Source organism: Pristiophorus japonicus, chromosome 7 (assembly GCF_044704955.1).
Source record: "Pristiophorus japonicus isolate sPriJap1 chromosome 7, sPriJap1.hap1, whole genome shotgun sequence".
Taxonomy (NCBI): Eukaryota; Metazoa; Chordata; class Chondrichthyes; family Pristiophoridae; genus Pristiophorus; species Pristiophorus japonicus.
The window spans coordinates 78133422-78139577 of NC_091983.1; the positions used below are offsets into that span (position 1 = coordinate 78133422).

Below are 6156 nucleotides of genomic sequence, written 5' to 3' on the forward strand. Positions count from 1 at the left end.
CAATTTGTCACCAGTCAACCACTCCGATCAAACAAGCGCCGAAACCTTTAAAGGAAACAAGGAACATTTATCCGTTTACATTTTGACAGCGTATCTATCTCACTTACCGCAACGATTAAACATGCGCCTCTTAAAACACTTTGCAGAATGTAAATACGAAGAAACTAAAAGCAGATAACAACGCCACGACCTTTCCGCTTTCTGCCAAGTTCACGTCTCCAACGTGATTCACTCGCCACAGATATAAATAGCACGTTAAAGTGACACATCCTACAATTATTTCTGCATACTCCGCTGCCAGAAGTCAGAATGCAGGAACTATTTTGTTTGTTAATCCGAATTAGAACAGTTCACTTAAATTAACTACGTTTTAAATGAGTCCAAAATAACAATAATAATAATGATTTTAATGTTTGACAGCACTGTATCTGGACTTGTATATACTCTGTACAGCCACCAGAGGGCTCATTCCCTGGATTCCCAAGGGATCCCATAATTCCTTGGGAGCACAGGTATTTAAGGAGGCTTCACAGGTTGGAGAGCACTCTGGAGATGTGCAATAAAAGACTACGGTCACATTTTGAGCTCACAGTGTTCAGTCTGACTGTCTCCATACAGTACAACTGGCGACGAGACACAGATAGCAAACCCAAAGATGCAAAGAACATGGGCATCCTGGAGATATTCTCAGAGGGCGATGATTGGGAAACTTTGGTGGAACGACTTGACCAATACTTCGTGGCCAACCAGCTAGATGTGGAAGAGAGCGCTGCCAAACGTAGAGCGATCCTCCTCACCATCTGTGGGGCACCAACGTATGGCCTCATGAAGAACCTACTCACTCCAGCGAAATCCACGGAGAAATCGTACGACGATTTGTGCACACTGGTCCGAAAGCATTTCAACCCGAAGGAAAATGTTCTGATGGCGAGGTACCAGTCCTACACCTTCAAAAGATCTGAAGGCCAGGAAGTGGTGAGTTATGTCATAGAAACATAGAAACATAGAAAATAGGTGCAGGAGTAGGCCATTCGGCCCTTCTAGCCTGCACCGCCATTCAATGAGTTCATGGCTGAACATTCAACTTCAGTACCCCATTCCTGCTTTCTCACCATACCCCTTGATCCCCCTAGCAGTAAGGACTTCATCTAACTCCTTTTTGAATATATTTAGTGAATTGGCCTCAACAACTTTCTGTGGTAGAGAATTCCACAGGTTCACCACTCTCTGGGTGAAGAAGTTCCTCCGCATCTCGGTCCTAAATGGCTTACCCCTTATCCTTAGACTGTGACCCCTGGTTCTGGACTTCCCCAACATTGGGAACATTCTTCCTGCATCTAACCTGTCTAACCCCGTCAGAATTTTATATGTTTCTATGAGGTCCCCTCTCATTCTTCTGAACTCCAGTGAATACAAGCCCAGTTGATCCAGTCTTTCTTGATAGGTCAGTCCCGCCATCCCGGGAATCAGTCTGGTGAACCTTCGCTGCACTCCCTCAATAGCAAGAATGTCCTTCCTCAGGTTAGGAGACCAAAACTGTACACAATACTCCAGGTGTGGCCTCACCAATGCCCTGTACAACTGTAGCAACACCTCCCTGCCCCTGTACTCAAATCCCCTTGCTATGAAGGCCAACATGCCATTTGCTTTCTTAACCGCCTGCTGCACCTGCATGCCAACCTTCAATGACTGATGTACCATGACACCCAGGTCTCTTTGCACCTCCCCTCCCGCTACCTCTCACCAAGCTAAGATGCCTTGCAGGACATTGCGAATTTGAAGGACATTTGGAGCACATGCTCAGAGACTTTTTCGTACTTGGCATTGGCCACGAAACCATACTTCGCAAACTTTTGACTGTGGAGACCCCAACCTTGAGTAAGGCCATAGCGATATCCCAGGCGTTCATTGCCACCAGTGACAATACAAAGCAAATCTCTCAGCACACAAGTGCTGCTACAAGTACTGTGAACAAAGTGATGTTTTTTTCAAATCATAACGTACAGGGCAGGTCACACATACCTGCAGCTACACGTCTGCAGATGAATCAGAGTCCACCATCAAGGGTGATGAATGCAAGACCATTAACACCTTGTTGGCGCTGCAGGGGTGATCATCGTTTCCATTCATGCCAATTCAAAGGATACATTTGCAAAGGCTGTGGAACAATGGGACACCTCCAATGAGTGTGTAGGCAAGCTGCTAGGCCTGCTAAACCTGCAAACAACCACGTTGCAGAGGAGGACAGATCCACGGAGGATCACGACGAAACAGAACCTCTGATAGAGGAGGCAGAGGTACATGGGGTGCACACATTCACCACGGATTGTCCCCTGATAATGCTGAACGTTGAACTAAATGGACTTCCAGTGTCAATGGAGCTGGACACGGGCATGAGCCAGTCCATCATGGGCAAAATGACTTTCGAAAGGTTGTGGTGCAACAAGGCCTCAAGGCCAGTCTTAACTCCAATTCACACAAAACTAAGAACTTACACGAAAGAACTGATTACTGTAATCGGCAGTGCTACCGTAAAGGTCTCCTATGATGGAGCGGTGCACAAGCTACCACTCTGGCTGGTACCGGGCGATGGTCCCACGCTGATCGGGAGGAGCTGGCGAGGAAAGATACGCTGGAACTGGGACGACATCCGAGCGCTATCGCCCGCTGACGACACTTCGTGTGCCCAGGTCTTAAACAAATTTCCTTCGCTGTTCGAACCAGTCATCGGGAAATTCCAAGGAGCAAAAGTGCAGATCCACCTAATTCCGGGGCGTGACCTATCCATCACAAGGCGAGAGCAGTACCGTACATGATGAGAGAAAGGGTAGAAATCAAGCTCGACTGGCTTTAGTAGGATCTCAAAAGTAGTAATCTCGGGATTGCTACCAGTGCCACGTGCTAGTCAGAGTAGGAATCGCAGGATAGCGCCGATGAATACGTGGCTTGAGCAGTGGTGCAGCAGGGAGGGATTCAAATTCCTGAGGCATTGGAACCGGTTCTGGGGGAGGTGGGACCAGTACAAACCAGACGGTCTGCACGTGAGCAGGACCGGAACCAATGTCCTAGGGGGAGTGTTTGCTAGTGCTGTTGGGGAGGAGTTAAACTAATATGGCAGGGGGATGGGAACCAATGCAGGGAGACAGAGGGAAACAAAAAGGAGACAAAAGCAAAAGATAGAAAGGAGATGAGGAAAAGTGAAGGGCAGAGAAACCCAAGGCAAAGAACAAAAAGGACCACTGTATACAGCAAAATTCTAAAAGGACGAAGGGTTTTAAAAAAACAAGCCTGAAGGCTTTGTGTCTTAATGCAAGGAGTATCCGTAATAAGGTGGATGAATTAACTGTGCAAATAGATGTTAACAAATATGATGTGATCGGGATTACATAGACGTGGCTCCAGGATGATCAGGGTTGGGAACTCAACATCCAGGGGTATTCAACATTCAGGAAGGATAGAATAAAAGGAAAAGGAGGTGGGGTAGCATTGCTGGTAAAAGAGGAGATTAATGCAATAGTTAGGAAGGACATTAGCTTGGATGATGTGGAATCTATATGGGAAGAGCTGCAGAACACCAAAGGGCAAAAAATGTTAGTGGGAGTTGTGTACAGACCTCCAAACAGTAGTAGTGATGTTGGGGAGGACATCAAACAGGAAATTAGGGGTGCATGCAATAAAGGTGCAGCAGTTATAATGGTTGACTTTAATATGCACATAGATTGGGCTAGCCAAACTGGAAGCAATACGGTAGAGGAGGATTTCCTGGAGTGCATAAGGGATGGTTTTCTAGACCAATATGTCGAGGAACCAACTAGGGGGGAGGCCATCTTAGACTGGGTGTTGTATAATGAGAGAGGATTAATTAGCAATCTCGTTGTGCGAGGCCCCTTGGGGAAGAGTGACCATAATATGGTGGAATTCTGCATTAGGATGGAGAATGAAACAGTTAATTCAGAGACCATGGTCCAGAACTTAAAGAAGGCTAACTTTGAAGGTATGAGGTGTGAATTGGCTAGGATAGATTGGCGAATGATACTTAAGGGGTTGACTGTGGATGGGCAATGGCAGACATTTAGAGACCGCATGGATGAACTACAACAATTGTACATTCCTGTCTGGCGTAAAAATAAAAAAGGGAAGGTGGCTCAACTGTGGCTATCAAGGGAAATCAGGGATAGTATTAAAGCCAAGGAAGTGGCATACAAATTGGCCAGAAATAGCAGCGAACCCGGGGACTGGGAGAAATTTAGAACTCAGCAGAGGAGGACAAAGGGTTTGATTAGGGCAGGGAAAATGGAGTATGAGAAGAAGCTTGCAGAGAACATTAAGACGGATTGCAAAAGTTTCTATAGATATGTAAAGAGAAAAAGGTTAGTAAAGACAAACGTAGGTCCCCTGCAGTCAGAATCAGGGGAAGTCATAACGGGGAACAAAGAAATGGCAGACCAATTGAACAAGTACTTTGGTTCGGTATTCACTAAGGAGGACACAAACAACATTCCGGATATAAAAGGGGTCAGAGGGTTTAGTAAGGAGGAGGAACTGAGGGAAATCCTTATTAGTTGGGAAATTGTGTTGGGGAAATTGATGGGATTGAAGGCCGATAAATCCCCAGGGCCTGATGGACTGCATCCCAGAGTATTTAAGGAGGTGGCTTTGGAAATAGCGGATGCATTGACAGTCATTTTCCAACATTCCATTGACTCTGGATCAGTTCCTATGGAGTGGATGGCAGCCATTGTAACCCCACTTTTTAAAAAAGGATGGAGAGAGAAAACAATGAATTATAGACCGATCAGCCTGACCTCAGTCGTGGGTAAAATGATGGAATCAATTATTAAGGATGTCACAGCAGCGCATTTGGAAAGGGCTGACATGATAGATCCAAGTCAGCATGGATTTGTGAAAGGGAAATCATGCTTGACAAATCTTTTGGAATTTTTTGAGGATGTTTCCAGTAGAGTGGACAAGGGAGAACCAGTTGATGCAGTATATTTGGACTTTCAGAAGGCTTTCGTCAAGGTCCCACACAAGAGATTAATGTGCAAAGTTAAAGCACATGGGATTGGGGGTAGTGTGCTGACATGGATTGAGAACTGGTTGTCAGACAGGAAGCAAAGAGTAGGAGTAAATGGGGACTTTTCAGAATGGCAGGCAGTGACTAGTGGGGTACCACAAGGTTCTGTGCTGGGGCCTCAGCTGTTTACACTGTACATTAATGATTTAGACGAGGGGATTAAATGTAGTATCTCCAAATTTGCGGATGACACTAAGTTTGGTGGCAGTGTGAGCTGCGAGGAGGATGCTATGAGGCTGCAGAGTGACTTGGATAGGTTAGGTGAGTGGGCAAATGCATGGCAGATGAAGGATAATGTGGATAAATGTGAGGTTATCCACTTTGGTGGTAAAAACAGAGAGACAGACTATTATCTGAATGGTGACAGATTAGGAAAAGGAGAGGTGCAACGAGACCTGGGTGTCATGGTACATCAGTCATTGAAGGTTGGCATGCAGGTACAGCAGGCGGTTAAGAAAGCAAATGGCATGTTGGCCTTCATAGCAAAGGAATTTGAGTACAGGGACAGGGAGGTGTTGCTACAGTTGTACAGGGCATTGGTGAGGCCACACCTGGAGTATTGTGTACAGTTTTGGTCTCCTAACTTGAGGAAGGACATTCTTGCTATTGAGGGAGTGCAGCGAAGGTTCACCAGACTGATTCCCGGGATGGCGGGACTGACCTATCAAGAAAGACTGGATCAACTGGGCTTGTATTCACTGGAGTTCAGAAGAATGAGAGGGGACCTCATAGAAACGTTTAAAATTCTGACGGATTTAGACAGGTTGGATGCAGGAAGAATGTTCCCAATGTTGGGGAAGTCCAGAACCAGGGGTCACAGTCTAAGGATAAGGGGTGTCCATTTAGGACCGAGATGAGGAGAAACCTCTTCACCCAGAGAGTGGTGAACCTGTGGAATTCTCTACCACAGAAAGTAGTTGAGGCCAATTCACTAAATATATTCAAAAGGGAGTTAGATGAGGTCCTTATTACTAGGGGGATCAAGGGGTATGGCGAGAAAGCAGGAAGGGGGTACTGAGTTTGCATGTTCAGCCATGAACTCATTGAATGGCGGTGCAGGCTACAAGGGCCGAATGGCC

General features: G+C 46.1%; 1 protein-coding gene across 1 annotated transcript in view; it reads right to left on the reverse strand.

Annotated features, from left to right (window-relative positions):
- Nucleotides 1–227, reverse strand: part of dusp23b (dual specificity phosphatase 23b) — a 50773-nt gene extending 50546 nt beyond the window's left edge. The window contains exon 1 of the mRNA XM_070884385.1: nt 108–227. The gene's annotated coding sequence lies outside the window, so the exon portion shown is untranslated. The remainder of the gene's footprint in view (nt 1–107) is intronic.
- Nucleotides 228–6156: the final 5929 nt, after the last annotated feature.